This window comes from Callorhinchus milii, unplaced genomic scaffold (assembly GCF_018977255.1).
Source record: "Callorhinchus milii isolate IMCB2004 unplaced genomic scaffold, IMCB_Cmil_1.0 Scaffold2, whole genome shotgun sequence".
Lineage (NCBI taxonomy): Eukaryota > Metazoa > Chordata > Chondrichthyes > Chimaeriformes > Callorhinchidae > Callorhinchus > Callorhinchus milii.
This window is the reverse complement of record NW_024704743.1, coordinates 77,338,279-77,361,133: the sequence shown is the minus strand read 5'-3', so window position 1 is coordinate 77,361,133 and position 22,855 is coordinate 77,338,279. Positions and strand designations below refer to the sequence as shown.

At 41.2% G+C, this 22,855-nt stretch overlaps 1 protein-coding gene across 1 annotated transcript in view; it reads right to left on the bottom strand.

Moving 5' to 3' along the window:
- The window catches only part of LOC103183434 (orofacial cleft 1 candidate gene 1 protein homolog), a 97,213-nt gene extending 75,770 nt beyond the window's left edge, over positions 1 to 21,443 (bottom strand). Inside the window, exon 1 of the mRNA XM_042346992.1 lies at positions 21,409 to 21,443. The gene's annotated coding sequence lies outside the window, so the exon portion shown is untranslated. The remainder of the gene's footprint in view (positions 1 to 21,408) is intronic.
- Between the last annotated feature and the right edge of the window lie 1,412 nt (positions 21,444 to 22,855).

Sequence of the window (22,855 nt, the reverse complement as noted above, 5' to 3'; positions counted from 1 at the left end):
CTAAAATGTATTGCTTTCCTCTGTGTCAGTACCTACAGCAGCAAACTGTGCAGAAGCAGGTACCGCTGCGCAAAATTTCATTCAGTAGCTGAATTTTGTCTTCTGCTGCCAAATTGCACCATTCTACCTTTGGGCAAACAGACTCATGTGGCACAAGATCATTAACGGAGAATTTTCTTCTGAGTCACTGAGTAGATAAATAATGTGAATGAAACAAACACAACTATTACCTATAACGTGCTTGTTTTCAAGTATTTCAAAGAAATAAACTGGTTAACAAAGAAAGCGGCATTTTACTATTTGAGATAGTAGAATAGAAAAGGTGTGTATGTATGGAGGAGCAGCAGATATGCAACCCAAATTTCATTAAATTGATACGCAGGTTTCTCATGAAACTTCCTATCCCCACCTTAGTGCCCTCTGAAATACTACTGTTGACTGCCACACAATGCCATTAGTAGGAAAAAATAAAATACCTTCTTAACATTCCTAACATTCCCCCCCACCACCACCAATTTCAACTTGCTGCAAGTACAATGAAAGCTATTCTTTTTTAACACAACTGCGCCTTCACACATGATGATTAAAATAAAGAATGGATTGGTGACTTTTCTTCTTTTTTAAAAGATCATAATGTGACAAAGCTAAGCCAGCCAAGCATGGGATCTCAGAAGTGTTGTCAAGCTGAAGTCTTCACAACAGCAATTTACTCATAAAATAACTTCATTCTCCTTGATTTCTATGTCCCTGCCCTTCACAGTGGTGAAACACTGAACCCTGCGGCTGCAGAAACCACAATCTAAAATTCTCCGTTATATATCACAACTAAACTAGTATGGTGGCATGTAGTTTCTTTTGTACTAATACACAAAAAAAGAAAAACAACCATGCCCGTACTTTTTACATGACAACAAATGAGTGCTGACACTTGACGCAGTCAGTCTGTTGGCACACACTATTGTTCCACATCCACAGTGTTCAAAAATGTCATCAAGCATGATAAAACAATAATAATAGTCTGCTCATTGAGGTGTTTATTTATTTTAAGCTGATTGCACTTACATCTGCTTTTTTCTCATCAAAAAATCCTGGCCTATTTCTCAGTAGCGTCATTACTGAGGCTGTTGGCATCTGAGCTGGTTGTTGGCATCTGAGCTATAAACACAGAGCAGTTTGGGGTTTTGCTTTAAGCTTGATTAAAGCTAGCTGTTTCTGACCTCTGCTGGGTTGTGCTCAGAAAGCTGGAGCAGTCCAGTCAGGCTGAGATGCAATCTCATTGACACTTTCAGTTTAGTTCCCTGAATCTTGTAAATGACCGAATTTTGTAATGGTGTGGTGTAGGTTGGCCCGGTCTTCACATGCTCAAAATAACTACATATCTTTTAGTACTTTCAGATTTGCATTTCTCTTCATCACTTCATCATAGTGATTGGTAGATTGGCATCAAAATTGAATAGAAGGAGCTAAATAGTCGGTGTTATAAATTAGAGCATGGGGTGGGGGGAGGAGGTAAGCAGGGTCTGACTTGGACTTCAACAGATGTTAAACCAAGGCCTTGTTTGCCTGTTCAGGTGGGCATTAAAGATCCCATGGTTCTATTCAAAAGGAGAAGAAAAGTTTCTCCTGGTGTCATGGCCGGAAGGGTGGAGGGTAACCTGGATGGTGCTGAGTGAGTTGGCCTCCAGAGAGGTGGTCAGGTCCTTGGTCTCCACCCCCAGCTTGGATGCAAAGCTTAGATTGCCCAGCACTTTGAGAAGCCTTCCTGACAAAAAAAGGCGTTATATAAATGTAAATTTGTATTGTGTTGCCCCACTCCATGGAGCTGTGTATGTTATCTTTCGTATTCGAAGTTGATTTTCAATAAAATTATTTTATTACTTCAAGTTTGTTGGCGATTCAAAAGCAATTTATGACACAACCACACACACACATACACAAATACAGACTATATTACATCTTTCACCCATTCAAGTGAATTGATAAGGCACCATTGTTTCACTGACAACATACACTTTACAATTTTTTTTGGTCAGCCAAGTGTCTGACACATGCGGAAACCCATCACCATGCTTAAGAGTATCCAAACCAAGCTGAGATCTCTATGCATTCCACCTACACATGGAAATCCCAGAGATCGATCGTTGGAATCAAATGCACACTCTCTTCCTGGAGGGACGTATCCTACTTATCTAATTCTGGAAAGGTGCAGGTTGGCAAGAGCAAGACCCAAGGCTTGGGAACCCCAGAGCACACTACTATGCACTACTGGAGCCTAACCAGCTAAAACTGCATAGCTTGCCATGGATAGTGTTGTCCGGCAAGCTTTCCCGCTGCTTATCCAGCTAGGACCACCCTACCATTAGGGCTTTGGCTTGCAGGGTTAATAGGAGCTGAGTGGGATGGCTCCTTGTCCCGAGTGACTGGTCTGCCCTTCCAGGTCTTGCCGATGAGCCAGGCTGGCAGTGCTTTGGGATACTGCAGACTCGCCTGACTCATGAACTGGACTACCGAGACCGCCACAGAGCGCTGGGCTCGATTCTGACATTCGATTACTTTACAATATATAAAGCAGTTTGAGATATTTCAATTATGTGATAAGGCGTTATATCAAATACAATAATTATTATTATTGTTGCTGTTTCTGCTGTTGGCTTTTATCCCTTAGGGTGCAATGATATTGTCTCTAATTTTCTGAAAACATTGTGTGTTAACGTGTACCAGATCCCATGGGCATTTGCAATTTGACACTGCTGTTACACAACTTCAGATTTTGTATTGGATTGTCCATGTACCTTGCTTGCTTTTTCTGTCTTCAAACTACAAGGCCTGTTTTGGCATGTCATTCATTCTGACAATATACCCATATTCGCATGGACTCAACACCAGTAATTTGGTCCATAATTTTTACTTTGTCCTGCATGTGATTCCTGGGATGTTAGATGGTATTGGTGGAGCTTGTCAAGCCTCTTTATGTGCCTGTGATAACAAATCCAGGACTTGCAGTGCTATTCACTGCCGTGCAGTGTTACCACACCATTCACAAATTCATCTTCTTCTTATGTTCTGTGTAAGCCCTAGCTGAAATTAACTTGGCAAATGCAGTTCACGCCATTTACTGTATAAAAAGCACAATTTCTAAGTTTATATGTGTCAGCCTGGCTCAGTTGGTTGCATTCTCACCTCTAAGGCAGAAGCTTGTGGGTTCAAACCCTACAATGGGGCTTTGAACTCATATTCTAGGCTGACGCTCTAGTGCAGTGTTGAGAGTGTGCTCCATTATTCGAGGTTTCATCCTTTAAAACCATATTAAGATATTAAACCAAGGTCCCATTTGCCTGTTCAGGTGGATGTTAAAGATCCCATGGCATTTGGGAAGGGAAGGGATAAGGGAGTTTCTCCGGTTTCTTGGCCACAATTCACCAAATTAAAAAATGGTCATACATGTCATTGTAATTTGGGGGACATTGCTGTGCACAAATTGTTTGTCACATTTGCCTACAAAAAACAGTCACTACACTTGAATGTGTGATATCAAATGTAAAGATTATTAGAATTATTACAGATGACACAAAAATAGAGAGTATAGTTAACAGTAAGAAGAAACCAATAAGCAACTTCAGGAGGACATAGTCAGACTAGTAGATTGGGATGAAAAGTGGCAGTTGATATTTAATGCAGACAGATTGAGGTTATAGATTTTGGGAGGAAAAATAAGGAGAGGGGGTATAAACTGTAACATTTTAAAAGGAATAGAAGAGCAGAGAGACCTAGCGATTGACATACACAAAGTGGGTGCAAAGGAGATTGATTGGGATGATGGCTGGGATGACTGTTTGACCTGTGAGCAGAGACTGGAGAGCTGGGTTTATTTTCACTGGAACTAAGGTTTAGGGAAGACCTGATAGAAGTCCTTAAAATGATGAGGGTTTTGATAAAGTATGTAGAAAGAAATTATTTCCATTGGTCAATGAGTCGGCATTTCTAGGGCACCAATTTGTGAAAATTAGCAAAGGGGGAGATTTTATTTACACCAAAAATTGTTAGGATATGAAATGCTGGTGGTCGAGACAAGACCCATATTAATTTTCATGAGGGAACAAGATATCCAAAAAGGAGTAATTTGAAGGTGTACAGGAAAGGAGAGTAAAATGTGACTGAATGTGACAAAGAGGCAGCGCAGACACAATGGGCTGAATGTCTTTCTTCTGTGCTGTAAAGTTCTCTGGTTCTAAATCCAAGTATATTACAATGGATTGAATTTACATTGATTTACACTTTGCCAAATTCATACCTATTAGGGTTTGAACAACGCCTCCAGCTAATTGTGTTTTCTGAGCACAGATGTAGTCTCAAAACACAAGGCCTGTCGCTCATTTACAGATACTTGGCAAATGTATCAGACTATCCAAACCTGTATCTCACATCGGACCGACCTACTATATTCTGAGTCACAGTCTGAGGGGTATGGATCTCAGCAAAGTGTTGAAGTCCTGAACAACATACCTCACCAATGCATTCACAATTGTTTGCATTCAGAAGATGATTTTCCTACAACTAGTTAGATCACAGTTTGCAAATCTACTGCAAGAAAAATTGCCAACAATACAACCTAACCTGAAAAAGAAAGGTTATTTTGAAGAAATGATATTTCACTGCATTAAACGAACACAACAACAACAACAAGATTCCATTTATTGAGCGCCTTTCACGTCGGGAGGACGTCCCAAGGCGCTGTACAGTTGGGTCAGGACCCGAGCAGGGGGGAAATGGTCAGGGTGAGGGGAGCGAAGGGAGGGAGTGAGGAGGGGGTAGAGAGTTGAGAGGGGAGCTGAAGGCACGGTCAAAGAGAAGCTCTTCAGAACAGCACAACATTGGCGTTCACACAATCAGAATGTTTTGGGCTAAGAAACTAAAATTATTTTGACATTTTATAGTGCAGTAGCTGTAAATAAGGTGTAGTACACCTGAAGCTTGTGTTTAAATCATTTTTTAAAAATTACTTTTTGTGGATCATCTGTGTGTCTGACATATGCAGAAACCCATCACCATGCTTAAGGGTATCCAAACTAGAATGAAAGTTTTATGCATCCCACCTGCACTGCATCTTTAGTGGAATATACACCGCTTCCCAAAGGGGATGCATCCTGCTTAGCTAATTCTGGAGAGTATTAGACACCTGTTTGCAAAAGACAAGGATTGGGTACCTCGGATTATACCTGGGTGTTGCTGGAGTGTAACCAACTTGCCATTGAGAGCACTGTCTGGGAAGCTTTCCCCTGCTTGTCCAGCTCAGGCCACCGTATCCCTTAAAGCTTTGGCTTGTAGAGTTAACAGGAGCTGAATGGGAAGAATCGATGCTCCCATTGACTGATCTGCCTTCCAAGTCTTACCAAGAAGCTAGGCTGGCTGGTGCGTCATCAGCACGCCCTAGAGTACTGCGGATCCACCTGGCTCAGGACCCAGACTTCACAGACTGCTACAGAAGGCTGACTCATTTTGACATTTTGTTGCAAACATTCCACCTTGGAGCCAGCTCAGCTCCAAAGAGGCCCCACTTACGCCCCTCCCAAGGAGGATACTTTATTCAAGGCATGAGCCTATAGGCTATTGCACCATCACATTGAAACGTCTCAAAATGTGCTCTAGGTAATTGTTGTCAAGTGCAGTGGCAGTGATTGTATTTGTAGGCGAGTACAGCAAGCAACAAAATGAATGTCAAATTTAGATAGAGAATCATTGGGAAGGTAAAGGAAGAAACTCCCTTCGCTTTGAAAAACAGTGTTTGGAATCGTTAACGTTCACTTGAACAGGCAGAAGGAATCTCAATTTTAATGCTTCATCTGAAATATGCATCTCTAATAATGCAGTGCTCTACCAATGCTGCACTGGAGTGTCAGCTCACACTGTGAATTCTATACCCCAACTTGGGATTTGAATACACAACCTTCTAACCCAGAGGTGAGAGTGTTGCCAACTGAGCAAAACTCAGAAATAGAATTGTTGAGAGGAAGAAATCTGATACAATAAATAATTTGATGAGTTATGTCACTCAGGTTAAACTCATAAATATGAATAAATATCTTCACTCAGTGAAATCCTGCTAAGCACTATATGAACAGAAGATACCATGATTGAATCATCAATGTGTTCCCTGCTTACTTTTACTCTACCTTTTCAGTAATGCCAATGAAACTCATGACCCCACATAACCTTGAGGTCACAAGAGATCATAGAATTATTTCCAGGTTACAAAAGAGCCATCCTCCAATACTGTATTGAACGCCTCGTTGTGATTCAAAGGAAGGGAGTTTCTTCTGGTGTCCCAGCCAATAATCCTCCAAATAAAATTGGTCGTTCATTTCATGGATGTTCATGGGATATTGTTATGTGCAAATTAGCTGTTGCAGCTCACCTACAAAATAACATAACATAACATGTAGGAGCAGGAGTAGGCCATTCGGCGCTTTGAGCCTGCCCTGCCATTCAATCATGGCTGATCTTTTAATCTAACTCCAGCTAATAACCTAACCCTGCCATATCCCCATATCCCTTCGTCCCTTTTGCAATAAGAAATCTATCTATCTCAGTCTTGAATATGTTCAAGGACTGAGCGTCAACAGCCCTTTGGGGTAGTGAGTTCCATACATTCACCACCCTTTGAGTGAAGAAGTTCTTTCTCAACTCAGTGTGAAAGGGTTGGCCTCTGATTTTAAGGTTGTGACCCCTGGTTTTAGTTTCTCCAACCAGGGGAAACAATTTCCCACTATCTACTCTATCATGCCCTTTGATGATCTTATAGGTTTCTATAAGATCCCCTCCAATTCTTCTATATTCTAGGGAATATAGGCCCAAATTGGTCAGCCTATCCTCATAACTCATCCCTTTCATCCCTGGTACTAATCTAGTAAATCTACGCTGCAACAGTCACTACACTTTAGAGTAAATCCTGTGAAGCACTTTGAGATATCCTCCAATGTAAAAGTTGCTATATCAAATGCAAGGATTGTTATTGGGTTTATTCATGGGTTTACTTAACTGCATACCAATTTTAATAGTTCATATAATCCTTTTTTTGCTTATTTTATTTCTGTCCACTGTATGTCACATTAGAATAAGGATGCGACACAAACTCAACTGTGACCTCTCCGGCACCTTTTTTTTATATATCTGCACTGACTGAAAATGGGACAGCCAACCCATAAACCCTGAAACAATGTTCACTTGAATCTTTTCTTTCAGCGTGCAATATCTTGCTCTGACTATGGAACTGGCCAATGCAGTAAGTGTGGGTGAGATAGACTTTGCATGCAACTTGTGCCGCCTGACTTCACTGTCACTGATTACATCGACTGACGCAGAGTTAATAAAAGAGCAAAGCTAGCTGTCAGAGCAGATTAGTGTGTGAAAAAGATGGGACAAAAGAAGAATGCAGTCATTATTATTTATGGTCATTAACTGGGTTGAGTTCAGTACTCCAGTGTTGTACCTGTGAAGCGCCCAATAATGCAATCATAAAGCATAACATTAGCTGGCAATCTCAAACTATATTTAGTTTGGCCTTCACAGTGCTCAAACAAAATTGTTTATAAATATACTGAAAGAAGACTGTACATTTGCAAATATTTCGCTTGCACACATATACTTTTCCCCAGCAAGCTGCCAATGAACTGTGTTGGTCAATACACATTTGCTCCACCATTATGTGTGTGCACTCATCAGCCTCAACTTGCTGTCAGTTCCCCTTAGAAAGTACTACAATTTTAAAGGATAACCAGAAAGCAGAGGAACAAAAATTCAGTGACCATCCTGTCTATATAAATACAGTTATCATTTTACAAACTCTTGAATGTAGTTACTATTTAATATGATTGTATGGCAAAAACCTGATAAAATTGGCTTGCTTGGAAAGAGATTATGATCTGAAGGGATGACTTACCTTTATATTTGTATTACACCATAGTGGTTGGCAAATGGAGAGAATGCTTTACATTTGTGTTACTATGTAAAGCTGCTTGTAATATTCAGCAACGCAACATTGTATGGATTTGACTAGCTATCCAAGTTGGTAAAGTAAAAGCAAATTGGTCCCAGTATTGCTGACGGGACATTGTTGGCATGGTACATTGCTGATTTTATTTTTCTTTGCTGTATTTCGGATTGGAATAAGGACCAAACACAAACTCAACTGTGACCTAGCCTGCACCTTTTTCTTATCTGAAAATGGGATGAGTGACTCTGGAGGCCCTGAGATAGTATTCACTTTAATCTTTCCTTTCAGTGAACGATGTGTTGCTCAGAACTGATAACAACAACAACTTACAGCATTTCTATAGCACCCTTTACACAGCGTAGCATCTCAGAGTAATTAACAGTGGCAATGCAATGGGGAATCTATGCAGTTATATGCAACACCTTTCTTGTGCGTTCATGTATTTATTTGTTTCCCATCTCTTTTGTTTGTTCTTTTTTCTGACTATCTTTAGGCTTTCCTTCACCACGCCATGAATGAGAGGATCACTAGATAACCTTCTCTTTGTGAGGATCACTGAAGAAACAGGCTCCGTGGAATGCAGAAGAGTTGTCTGGGTTGATTCTCATTCCTGTTTTCCCTTACACCTAAGAATGAAAGGCCACACCTTCTCAAGGCTCATCATTTGTTGGGTCCTGCAGATACAGGAGGATTCACACTGGGCTGCTTGTTATTATCAAGCTATACAGTGCCAAACATGGAGTATTGCACAAGCTGCCCAGGTTCTAGAGACAGTGCACAGGAGAGCAACAAGGTTAATCCACAGTGTTTGAATGATGAGTACGAGCTAGAGTTAGGTAAAGTATAATAATTCATGCATGTGGTATAGCACCTTATCTTGTTGTCAAAATATCTCAAAGAGTTTCACAGAATTTACTGTGAAGTGTAGCGACTGTGTATTTTGTAGGCAAACACAGCAGTTCCACAAACAGGCTGTAAAGTCAGCTATCAATTTTATCTGGGTGAATTTTGGCCAGGCACAGAGAAACTTCTTTCTTTTTTGCATAGTGCCATTGGATCTTTCACGTACTCCCTCAGGACTGTATTGGTGCTCTCCCCATTCTAGGATATTTTTATTTACTGATTGGAATTGAGATCTAGAGCTAGTTATAATCACATACTTTTACAGTAGTGGCATGACATACACGCAACATGGAATATACAGGCACTTTGCAGTGTACCTTCAGCATTCACACAGCATTTCACATGTGTTCACCCATAGAACACAATTAATACACTTTACAGTATATTCTGTGAAGCACTTTGAGATGTCCTCCCGACTTGAAAGGCACTGTACTATAGTGACACTATTCCACTCTCTCAGATTGTAACACTCTCATCTCTGAGTTAGAAGGGTGTTGATTCAACCCCAAGTCAGGATTTTGAACTGAAAGTCTAGGCTGATACTCCAATGGAGTGCTGGGAGGTGTGCCTTATTGTTGAAGGGTCTATTAAACCAGAGGTGCTCTCAGCCTGTTCTGATGGATGTTAACAATCCCATAGCACTATTCGGAAAGAGAAGTCAGTTTCTCTCAGTGTCCAAGCCATCGATCTCCTATACTAAAACAAAGTACTGCAGAAGCAAAGTTCTGACTAAAGGTCATAGACCTGAAATGTTAACTCGTTTTCCTCTCTCCATGGATACTGCCTGACCTACTGCGGGTTCCCAGCAACTTCTGTAATTGGTAAATATCGATATTTGTCAGTTTTTGTAATATTTTGCATTATGCATTTGACACAATTTCATTGTTTTTTTTGCAATGCAGGAGGGTGCAAAATTGAGAAAAAAATGAATGATCGTACGTCTGTAGCCCTAGTGTCACGTGTCGTGGGGTGAAAGGTGAGCAATGGAGAGGAGGAGCAGAGAACACGTCTGCATCAGATAAAATAGCTCCTACTTGTCAGCGTAACATGAAATATCTGTTCACCAAGAAATATCTTTTAACGGAGGCGATGAGATCATAGATTGTGGTGCCATGATTTTTTTACAGATAATAAATGTGCATAAATTATCAATTTCCCTTCTCTTAGTGTTGTGAGAAAAATTGATGTGCACCAACCTACATATCTACATATAGGTTTTAGTCTCATTATTTGTAGTTTCATTTATTTTAAGATTTGACATGTAGAAGAAGGGAGACTGTTGTCTGTCTGGTTTGAACAATAATACAAAACAATTCTGGTAGATTAAGCAATTTTGTGGGGAGAAGGTTCTTGAAATTAAGCAATGACCATATTGCCCATAAATATACTTCACAGTCTATTCTGTGAAGCGCTTTGTGACGTCAAGAAGACGTGAAAAGCGCTATATGAAATGCAAGGATTATTATTATTATTATCTAGTGTTATTCTAGTATTCTAAGAATAGAGCAAAGTTTTAACTCATTTTCAAAGGTGTCAAAAGATTATTTTTTACATGTTGGAAAGAATTAATAAATATCTAAAATGTGAACATTAATGTATACATACCAATAAATGTATACTTGCTAATGATCAGCTGGGCAAATAATAATCCACAGAAAGACCAACAAATAATTTTTTATCATTGAATCTTTCTTCATTTATGACTATTCCATGGGTATCACAGCTCAGTAGCTACTGGAACTTTGGCACGGATTTTCCTGGACTCGTGTGGGTGTTTGGCAGACCACTATCTGACCCTCCAAAAAGTCAATACTGATCGAACGATTGGAGACCCCTGCCGTGTCACATTGTAATCAAACACTTCTGAGTGCAATTCTAAGCATTGGGGGTGTATGCATTGTTACATATGACACTTATCTCACTGAAAGCTGATCTATTATAAGCCAAAACCATTTTTCTATGTTCGCAAAGGAGAATGTATCAAATGTAGTGATTATAAATGTGATCTTGAATTTCAAATAGACCTGACGCATCCATTTCAAAGGTGCTGCATCATAAGACTTTCTATTTAGAGAGCACAGAGATTCCACAGGGTGCTTAATAGACCCCAGTCTGTCAAACTGAGTCATACAACCCTGGAAGGTTCCATTGCTAACCTGTATGTACCACTGTCAGAGAGGGTGTCTCGGCTCTGATATGAAGTATGGACACATGGCTATAATACCAAAGAGTCCAGCCAAGTAACAATGCCTTGAGAAGAGTGGGTGGTTAGAAGGGGAAGAAATGAAAGCTAAAATAATAACATCCATGATGTACGCTGTGGTGCAGACACTGGTCCAGCAACACATTGCTTTTTACAAAGGGAAGAAAATCCTGTCATACAGCCCTTTGTTTTAACCCTTTGAGAGATAAATGTGACACGGAGTCCTGTAGCTCAGTGGTCAGAGCACTCGCTTTGCAAGCGAGAGACCTGAGTTCAATTCCAGGCAGAGGGCGAAACCTTGGGCAAGTTTCCTTACTCCACACGCCCAATAATAATCCCTCCAAAAAACAAAACAATAATAAATTGGTCATTTTCAATCCATCACTGTTTGTGGGACATTGCTTTGCGCAATTGGCTGCCCTGTTTCTCCCACAAATATACGGTCAATTCACTTTACAGTATATTCTGTGAAGCGTTTTGGGACGTCTAGAAGACGCAAAAAGCACTATATCAAATGCAAGGATTATTATTATTATTTCTTAATAGATTATCATATTGAATAAAATCTGTTATGAAACATAATCCTGGCCAACAATTCCCCAAATAAAATTCATGGCTGTTTGTGAGACACTGCTGTGTGCAAATTGCAAAGTGACTGTCACATTTGCCTTCAAATACAGTCACTACACTAAACAGTAAATCCTCAGAAGCGCTTTGAGACATTTCAACAATGTGACAAGGTGCTATATCAAATGCACAGATGATTATCACACAGTCAAACCTGGACTGGACTAAATTGGTCTTTATGTAAGAGTGGCCTCTGAGTAAGGGTTTGTTGAGCGGGTCCAACATTTTTTACAAATAGTTCAGCAGGCCAAAAATGTCCACAACCCTTCGTGTCGTCTCCCACTAGAACCCTAGCACATTGACCAACGCCGACTCACCAGTGAGACGGGAAGCTGTGGGCTGCTCAGCGCAGTGTGGTAAATGGGCTAGGAGTCCAGCAGCAGTCTGGAACCAGACCCATTGAAATTTGTAATGCTTTACCGGTAAGTCATAGAATCATACCACAGAAAGAGGCTATTCAGCCCATCATACCTGTGCCAGCTCTTTAAAAGAGCTATCAACTAATCCCACTCCCCTGCTTTTACCCAGTTTCTCCCATAAAATATAGTCAATTCACTTTACAGTATATTCTGTGAAATGCTTTGAGATGTCTTAAAGATGTGATAAGACATTATATCAAATGCAAAGATTATGATTATTATTACTATTATTGACCTGTAACTTTTTTCCTTTTTGAGTATCTATCCAATTCCCTTTTGAAAGTTATTATCAAATCTACTTCCACCACTCTTTCGCGCAGTGCATTCCAGACCGTAGCAACGTTTTGGATAAAAAGATGTCTCTTTGTCTCCCCTTTGGTTCTTTTGCCAATTATCTTAAATCTGTGTCCTCTGGTTACTGACTCACGTGCCAGTGGAAATAGTTTTTCCCTATCTACTCTTTCAAAAACCTCTCATAATTTTGAACACCTCTATTAAATTTCCCTTAAAATGTATACAACAACAGCAAAATTACATTTATAGAGCACCTTTCACATCGGGAGGACGTCCCAAAGCGCTGAACAGTCAGGTGCCGGGGCCCGAGCATGGGGGAGGGGTGTTGTAGGGGTGAGGGAAGGCAGAGAGGTGGGAGGGCTACCGAAGGCACGGTCGAAGAAAAGGGTCTTGAGACCAGCCTTGAAGGAGGCAAGGGAGGAAGCGAGGCGAGGGGACCGTGGGATGGAGTTCCAGAGCGTGGGGGCAGAGAGGCTGTTTTACTTAATACTAGCGATTGAAAAGGGTAGCTGTACACTGACAGGGCTAACAAAGACTGGGCACTGGTTGTGTTAAAGCGTTGTGGTTGCTGAATAGAGGTGGACAATTGGTCGGTAGTATTCTAGGTTTTCGACAGCAGGTTGTTGTGGAATAAAGGTGGTTGCTTTAACAAGATTCGCAGTATTATAAATGTACACTAAGCACACAATCTTGCTTATTACAATGTGCTAATTCCAACAGTGTGACTACGTAAATAGAGTCGATATAAATTTGTATGCTGAAAACACCCACTTTGCACAAGGTACTTTGCATTAGTCCCCACTCAACGGATCTGCCCAAAATTCCACCTTGTCTCAACCTGTCAAATCATTTTGTCTTAAAATGTAAGATTCTGTAGTTTGTGAAAAGCATTCAAATTTAGCCCTCAGTTGGAAATGGGTTGTTTTATGAAGTGTGGAAAACATGGCTTCCAAATTAAGACTGAATTTAAGAATTTTTCAGTTGGCAATCTTAAGTTTTAGTACAAGATGGTCTTAAAGGCTGGATAAAATTTACTGAGTGAAATTTTCAGCCAAATTATGTAGAGAAAGTTGCATACATAGGGTCTATACACTGACCTTGCTTTTAAATTGAATTAAACAAAATAATAAAAGGCTAGCCAAATATGTGATAGCAAAAGCCAGCTGTACAACCACAACAAAATTACATTTGTAAAGCGCCATTCACTTCAGGAGGATGTCCCAAAGCGCTGGACAGACTGAGTTTCGGACCCGAGCTGAGGGTCGGGATAGGGGAGGGGAGGAAGCAGGGAGATCGAAAGCACAGTCGAAGAGGAGGGTTCTGAGGTGGGTCTTGAAGGTGGCGAGGGAGGGGCGAGACGGAGTGGCTGCGGGATGGAGTTCCAGAGGGTGGGTGCAAAGTGGCGGAAGGCCCGCCTGCTGGTAGTGGGGCGAGCAAGACGGGGGATGTGAAGAAGTACAACTAATTATTAATTTCAAATAAACTGTTTGTGAATTCTGTTGAACCCTGCTTGGCTTGTTCAAATATTTTGAAGACGTGGTAGATTGTATTAGATTTTCAGTAGGATTAAGAGGTGCTGCTGTGGGCAGCAGTAACTTTGTGGCAGAGCTTAAAAAGCAAGATCTCAGCGTGTTGTGCAGACTCCCAGGAATTAACCAAGCTGATTTCTCTCTCCCCCATCCCCCCACCTTTTCCTCCATCTCTCTCTTTCCTGTTAGGCACTGGCTGTGGCTATAACCCGATGCCAGATCAGGGCTATCCCATCAGCCCTCTGGCAGATTGCGTTGATCAGTAGATAAAACTTTCCAGGCAGCAGCTCCAAATGCCTTTCCACCTGCCTTCAGTGCAGCATTTATAGTTCCCCTGAAGGTTGTGTAGCTGCTGGGAATTACAGTGGGTGACCCTAGGCTCTGTGCTGGGTTCATTCAAAAGGTTGCCAAATGAAAAGGTGCACTAGACTGCACATTGTGCTCATTGGATTATATTCACAACAGCAACCTGCTGCAGTTACTGTCAGAGCTATTCCCTCGCAGGCAGAAACAATCCTTCCCCTCTTCCATTGGTGTTCTGTGTACCATGGGAGGACCCACCCGTGACCACCTTCAGGCTTTATGATAGTAAAAACATGGAAAATTAGCATTTGTTTTACAGACTGCTTCAGCTTGGCTTACAGCTCGCTCCTAATCGACATATCCAAACATTTGTGCAACATTTAAGCAGATATTTTCTAATGTACTTTGCTCACACATAACAGTATAGAAAAACAAGGAAAGTAAGTAGAAAGTCTGTCAGCCGTAATTGTTTAAAGAGCCTCCAGGGTCTATCTCACAGTACTTCCAAAAATATCATAAGAGTAGAATTTCTTGTTTATTTAGAGAAGGAGAGATCTTTTTAAGCGAGCTACATGAGATATGTTTTATTTTGTCTTGCGTTCTAAAAACAAAAGTTACAATCCATTTGAACTTCAGATGATGGGGCATTGCTACGAGCAGTTCCTTGAAACTGACTGGATCTTATTTTGGCCATAAATTTTCAGTTCTTTGACCTTTGCCACCCCCAACACATACAGACCCACCCACACACACAGATACCTTGGGGGTTGTTTTGATCCATCCCTTTTTTTTCCAGTATTTTTAACTGAAGGAATCCCCTGGGACACACTTTCAGTCGTGGTAGAGAAATAAGATTTAATGGAGAAACAGGTAAGCAAAGTGGGCACTGATTAACTGGTTGTTTGGCTTTAGACATATTTGTAACCTTCTAAAGTTAAATCATTGAAAATTATAGGACTAAAGTGCAACTGAGATGAAAGGCATTCATTGATTTAAATCAGTGACTGAAGGACCTTCTCCATCAATTTTTTTTAAAAAAGCAAATCTGTTTGGCACTGCTAGGATTGAAACCTGCAGCATTTCACAGTGTGTTCTAATAGTGATAATTATTGCACCAAACACATTATAAAACCGCAAATTTCACCCTGCATGTGCAAGCTATTAGCGACCATCAAAATAGGTGAGCTGTGGTTCTGAGCATCAGTGTAAATGGCCATAAATGAATTGAAATCCAAAGCAAATGGATGTGATGATCTAAAAAAAGGATGCTTTTCCACTTTATCTCCCCCGATGTGTACCTGGTGTCACATTGTTACCGACACAAGTTGTACCAGATATTCTATTCCCAACCAGCGCCTTTTAAGCAGTAATGAAAAACAAACCTGATCTCTCGTACGCCAGTCTAAAACTGCAGCTGAAGCAAACTGTAGCTGTCATGCAAAGACATTTGAGATAGATGGTCATTAAAAAACAAGTCACATAGGTTTGCAGGGACAGCCAGATCAGCAGCCCTGATAACTCCCAGAAATTTGTGTGAGCCTGGAAAGCGTGAATGCCTGCCTGGAATCTCATTTTAATGAAGCCGCTTTTATGATTCAACTACTTGTGTGATTGGCATTGGAAACGTGTTGGCAGTCCAATGTGGTCCCCGAAGCCCATTTGTCATTTTCATTTTTTTGGAATGATGCATAGTGCGTGTGTACTGACTGTAAAGCTGCATGAACTGTTCAAGTGACTTGCAGGACAGTGATGATTCATCCTTCAGTGGCTGTTCTGAACATATTTTCTGCAGTTTCATCAATGAAATCCTTTCTACCCCTTTATCTACTACTTTTACACCCATACCTTTTTTTTAAACCCCCTCCCTTGCATTTTCCATTTTACCAACGTATACCTCATTCCATGGCAATGGGTTATGACCGACTAAAATATTTTGATTGGGAATATAAGAACTAATATATGCTTCAGATGATAAAAATCTCACAGGCAGTCTTTTAACTGAACATATTGACATTCAGATCCTTTTGATGTCTATGCTGTGTTGTTTTGGCTACACATGTACTGAAGGGGCCAGTGGCTAGCAGTGGGGGCTCTAACCCTCACTGAGCTGTAGTCCCTCTGGCTGAGGCAGCTGGAGCCTCGGTGAATTAGCCAAGTACTTCATTATCTTGCTTTTCTGGATATTTTGCTTTAGGTAGCGAATTCCCAAACAAGAGCAAATGCCTTCTGCCGCACTGCCTGTGAAGTTTGTTTTGGCCTTTCTGCATAACAGCATTGTGTTACTGCTGCAATATGGGAGGGCATCACTTTTCATGCATAGCCTGCAGTTGTTCACAGCCTCCATTTAGTCAGAACAGTTAGTTACCATGTAGCTGTTGATAGCAAAGCACGGTTTTAAAGCCTTCAGGCCTCAGGAGGACTGGGATTTCTGTTCGATTTAGGCCTACTGTTGGGAGAGAAGGGGAGGGGAATTGTGACTTTGCTGCTGCAAAGGGCAGTCGGTGCAATTACAGTGCCGGGCGAGCAGAGTTTTATATATGAACTCCATTTGTTAACAAGCTTCTTTGATGGGAGCTTTTAGTAAAGTGCTTTCATCGAGGCCTTTTAAACATAGCTGAACTACAAAAATGGATTTTGAACTAAAAAGAAAGGATCAAATAGCAATCAACTAGTCCAGGGGGCTTTGAACTTTTTGTTTGAATCCTTTCTGAGTGTAAACATACAGTCGGGGGAGCCCCTGAGAATTATTTAAGACGGTGCTATTGTCCTGTATCCTGTAACGATGCAACCCGATGGTTAGATGTGTGCAAGTCTAATTATTCAATTGTACTGTTTGGATTCTTTCAGACATTCGAACCTTCAGAATAAAACAGTTATTTGATGTGATGTTGTAATCTAATGCCGCATTCGTATTGCTTTTAATTAGAAATGGCTTAGAATGTTCTTGGCTCCAAGTGCTGTAGAATTCACCCCATTTACACCAAGACCGACCCAGGTTCCACAGCATAAACAGCAGCAAACGTGAGATTGGCAATATCATTGCTTACTCATCAGTTGTTCCCCTCTCCTCAGGCCAGTAATGTGACACCTGCATCATTGTCCTGTTAAAGAGGGCTCAGCCCATCCGCAGAGGGCAGTGTGCTGGGCAGCATGGCTGTATTACTAGGAACTTATGTGGTTCAAGTACTGGACCATCATGACTCCCAGACATTTCATTGCTGGCACCAGGAGACTCCGTTTACCACTTACCACCGCTTACCACCCCCCTCACTTTCTTCCCCCCAGCCCCTAGGAGAATAATAATAATCCGTGCATTTGATATAGTGCTTTTCACGTCTTCTAGATGTCTCAAAGCACTTCACAGAATATACTGTAAAGTGAATTGATTGTATAGTTGTGGGCGAAATTGTGGCAGCCGATTGCAAACAGCAGTGTACCACAAACAGTCGTGAGTTGAGTGACCAAATTATTATTATTTTATTTATTTAGTAAGGAAAGTTGCCCAAGGTTTTACCCGGCCGGGAATCAAAACTAGATCTCTCACTTGCGAGACAAGTGCTCTAACCACTGAGCTACAGGACTCTACAATGACTCTACAACAACAACAAAATTACATTTGTATAGCACCTTTCATATCAGAGGATGTCCCAAAACGCTAAACAGTCAGTGTTTCGGACCCGAGCTGGGGATCGGGATCGGGGAGGGTGAAGGACAGAGGGGGAAGGAGAGTGATCAAAAGCACGGTTGAAGAGGAAGGTCTTGAGATGGGTCTTGAAGGAGGCAAGGGAGGGGGTGAGCTGGATGGACTGCAGGATGGAGTTTGAGAGAGTGGGGGCAGAGAAGCTAAGGCCCGCCTGCTAATGGTGGGGCGGGCAAGCCGGGGCACATGAAGCCCACTGAGCAGAGGGAGCTAGCAGGTTGGTAGGGGGTTAGAAGGTCACAGAGTTAGTGGGGACTGAGGCCATGGAAGGCTTTGAAATTGAGGACAGGATCTTGAACTGTATCCTCTGTGTGATGGGAAGCCAGTGCAGTCAGGCGAGGATGGGGGTGATAAGGTGGAGCCTGGTGCGGGAGAGGACACGGGCTGCAGAGTTCAGATGATCTGCAGCCTATGGAGGGAGGGGTTGGGGAGATTGACAAGCAGGGAGTTTGCATAGTCAAGCCTGGATGTTATGAATGTGTGTATCAGGGTTTCGGCGGCCTGTGATGTGAGACAGTGGCAGAACTGGGCAATGTTGTGGAAATGGGGGAAGGCAGAGTGGGTTAAGGCATGGATGTGTGGTAGAAAGGATAGTTGAGGGTTAAACAAGATGCCAAGGTTCTGGACTGGCTTAGTAAGGTGAAGTGTGCATCCTTGGATGGTAATGCTGTCAGTGCCTGAGGTGTGGAGGCGCTGACGGGAGCCAATCAGGAGGGCCTTGGTCTTGTTGATTTTCAACTGAAGAAAGTTAGCTCTTACCCAAGACTTGATGTCTGACAGACATTCAGTCAGGAAAGCAATGGTCCTGGAGTCAAGAGTGGAGGCAGAGAGATACAGTTGGGTGTCATCTGCACATGTGGAAGTTGACCCCTTGTCTGCGGATGATGTCACCAAGAAGGAGCATATAGATATTGAAGAGGAGGGGATCAAGGACGGGAAGTTTGAGGTGAGAGCAGAGGCGGAGGATGAGGATAGAGTGGTCAACTGTATCGAAGGCAGTAGAGAAGTCAAGGAGGATGAGGAGGCAGAGAGAATCCTGGTTGCAGATGGACAGAATGTCATTTGTCACTTTGACCAGAGCCTCTAGTCATAGAACAGTGAAAATCAGACACAATCGCTACAAAGACAGCAATGTTTAAAGAGAAGGTCGAACACCACCTTCTCAGGGCATCAAAGGGTTGGGTAATAAATGATGGGTCTGCCCAAGCCACCCACACACCAAGAAGAGTAAAATAAACCCAATGAATTGGTGGTTAATATTTAAAACATGAGTGGATTCTAATATGGACAAGGCAGATTTCTTACTCGGGCCCGATACATGGCATTCCACTACATGTAAATGTCTCTAGGACTGTCATATTATTTGTGGGATAACTTTAATGGTTTCCCAGATAGAGAAACCAAGAATTACAAATGTCATTGAGTTGTACTGCAATACCAATTTAATTATCTATGTTAGCAAAATTTTTTTTTAAACCACTAAACCAATAAAGGCCACATTACAAGTAACATTTGTGTCAGGGATTTCTAACTAATTCGGTATGCATGAGTCACTTGGATGATTTTTCACAGGCGTGAAACAACACCTTGAACAGTCCACCAACTAGTCAAATTTCTTGCTAATTCTGTAAGCATATGAGGGTATCAATTGTGATATTCCTGAAAGCATTCTTTATTAAAGGAACAGCAACAGGTAGCTCCCATCTCTAGATAAGTGGTTTGTTCTTCTCAGGGGCCGAGCACTGTCTTTTTGTCACCCCGGGGTGAATGATTTTGATTTATTAATAATAATCCTTTCATTTGATACAGGGCCTTCAACTTTCAGAAAATATCTCAAAGCAATTCACAGGCTATAATGTAAAGTGTAGTCACTGTGTATTTTGTAGGTGGAACATAGCAGCTAATTTAGGCACAGTAATTTCCTGCAAACAGCCATGATGTGAATGGCTAATTCTATTTGCTGGATTGTTGCCAGGACAATGGGAGAAACTTGCTTCTCTCTTCTCACTTGAACACGCAAACAGGACCTTGATTTAATGTCTCATCCAAAGTCCCGACTTGATGCTGCAGCCCACAAGCTTTAGACACAGAGGCGAGAGTGCTACCAATTGAGCTAGGCTGACACACACTGAACCAGGCTGATACACACTGAGTCAGGCTAAGGCAGGTCGACACAAACTGAGCCAAGCCAATGTACAATGATACATTTTAGGCTCTGGAGTGTTTAAATTACTTGTACTGGTGTTGATCTGCCTAGGAAGGCTAAAATTGATACTCCCCTATACCAAAAAATGAACTTTTGGAGACTTCAGGCTTGGCCCAATCTAGAAAATCAAATTTATGGTCTAGGTCCAGAGCACATGAATTGCACTGTGGAAAAACACAATTGAACCCAAATAACCTGGAGACCGAAGTAAACCCTAAATTTCCAAAATACAGTTCCTTATCTAGAAGCCACAAAATAGCTAAGAGGCACAAACCATGTATGGTGAGGTGTCCATCACCTGCTATCTGAGCACCTTGGATCAGCCTCTCAACATGAAGGGCGCTACATAAATGTAATGCATTGTATTGTTTTTTGTTTACGTTATTTACGTTAAGGAACATTTTAAGAAACACCACAAATTCACTCCATAGATCTTGGTAGAATAGTAACTTATCTTAAACACAGGGTCCCACTTTGGGACTTCAACTTGTTTTCTTTTGCCCAAAAAGTGTACAGTCAATTCACTTTACAGTCACATTCTGTAAACCGTTTTGAGATGCATCAACGATATAAGGCGCTATATCAAATGCAAGGATTATTATTATTGACTTAGTCTAGGTTAAGACTGCAGATCTGATATAAAGGTATCTTTCTTAGAATTGCTTTGCGTCGGTTCTCATTCCTTGGTATACTTGCAAATTTTAGTAATGCTTAAGTACTAAGTGGCCTCTGCTCTTTCCTTACCCTGTCAATTTAGGTGTCTGCTCAAAGGTGTCTCAAACCAAGTTAGAATTAGTCACTCACTAATATTCCCAGATGCCCACTAACTGGAAATGCCCACGAACCGGAAAGTCAAATCGGAGTCTGTTCGCCCTGCCAGAATTCCAATGTCGACAGCTACTTTCTAAGTAATTTACTCCTTTTCTTGTTTTAGAATATTACAGAGACTCGAGGATACATTTGGTAGAAAACAACAGCTCTTTATTAAGACCCAGCAACCCTAGGCTACTTTGCATATAAGAAATACAACAACTTAAGATATACAACAATGGGATCAAATATAACTAATACACACAACGATATCAACTAGCAACACAATACTACATTAGTATAAAGAAATTAAACCAACCTGACTTGTACAGTAATCCTGGAACGTCAGTACGTACCAGATGACGACCATTAGACCGTGAGGCACACCGAGCATTGCTTTTTATAGGCGCATGGCTCCACTCACCGTATGATGCGAATACGAGGAATATCCCGCGCGAGTATCCTTGCAAATTTCCGGACTGTTTGCTAACTGCCTGTCAATCAAGCAACCTTGAGCCCAGATATCGTTGCAACTTGGACACCTCATGTATGCTGTTTGCTACCTCTTTTACAAATTGCAACTAAATCTCTTGCAAGCTTTTTCATAACCAGAATCTAAATAAAGGGACAGGCCTCCCCATTTCCCTTAAATAATATTATATAGATACATATATATTATTTACGTATTACTATTTCATATACATATTTCAGTGCTTTGGGACCTCTTCTCGACGTGAAAGGCACTCTATAAATGTAACTTTGTTGTTGTTGTTACTAAGGATTGCAAAAACAGAGTAACCTTGACATCTTATTAAACCAACATCCTCTTTACCTGCATCTGTCTACAAAACCAATAATCATAATCCTAGGATTATACAGCAACTTTAATGTCAAAACATTTCAAAGCGCTTCACAAGCAAATATTGTGGTGATTGCGTCTATTGCAGGCAGCCAATTCTGCATGGCAAAGTGAACAATCAATTTTATCTGAAGGATTGGTTTCTTAAGACACCTGGAGAAACTCCCTTCTGAGTTCAAATAGTATCACAGGATCTTTAAAATCTACCTGGACAGACAGAAAGCAAATCGTTATATATTACTACACAGTACTTGGAAATGTGAAAAGGTGCTGTAAAAATAGAAATTCTTTCTTAGTGCCAGCCTACAAGTGTTAATTTGCATATGTCTCAATTCCTTTTGAATTTTCACATCCTGTAAAATCTGGTGCATGAGTCACATCTGAATCCACGTTTCTGGGATTTGCTTATCTGTGATGTGACTCATAGTTTTTTCAGCAAGCAAAGATCAGGGGCCCAAAATTGTTCCCAGCAAATCAACCTTGCTTAACTTTAAGATGGTATCTGCTCACTCACTTAAAAAACGCATTGCCCTTCAATCTGAGTAATCTCTGGGCAAAATCATTTTCCAAAGGTGGAGATTGGTGGGGTTCAGCCCCAAACATGTCATTAAGAATAGGTTTTAAGGACATGTATAAACCATATTTCAGTCCATTCCTTTAGTTAAAGAGCACTGATCCTTAATGAATTGAATGTGTTGTTTGCTTCCTGTGATACATAATGGTTATAATTCCTACCTATGCTCGTATTGCAGGTATGTTATGAAATGTCTATTTTGACTCCTAAATGAAGATTGCAGAGCTGTACGAATACCGTCATTATTTGAGCTCCTCTGTCACTGGGAATCAGAGAGCAGGCCTTCTCCTCTCCCAACTCTATCAGCCTTCAATTCACTTTACAGTATATTCTGTGAAGCACTTTCTGTGAAGACGTGATAAAGCGCTATAACAAATGCAAGGATAATTATTATTATGTCATATATCTGTATCAATCTTCTTGAGCTCCTCTCCATCT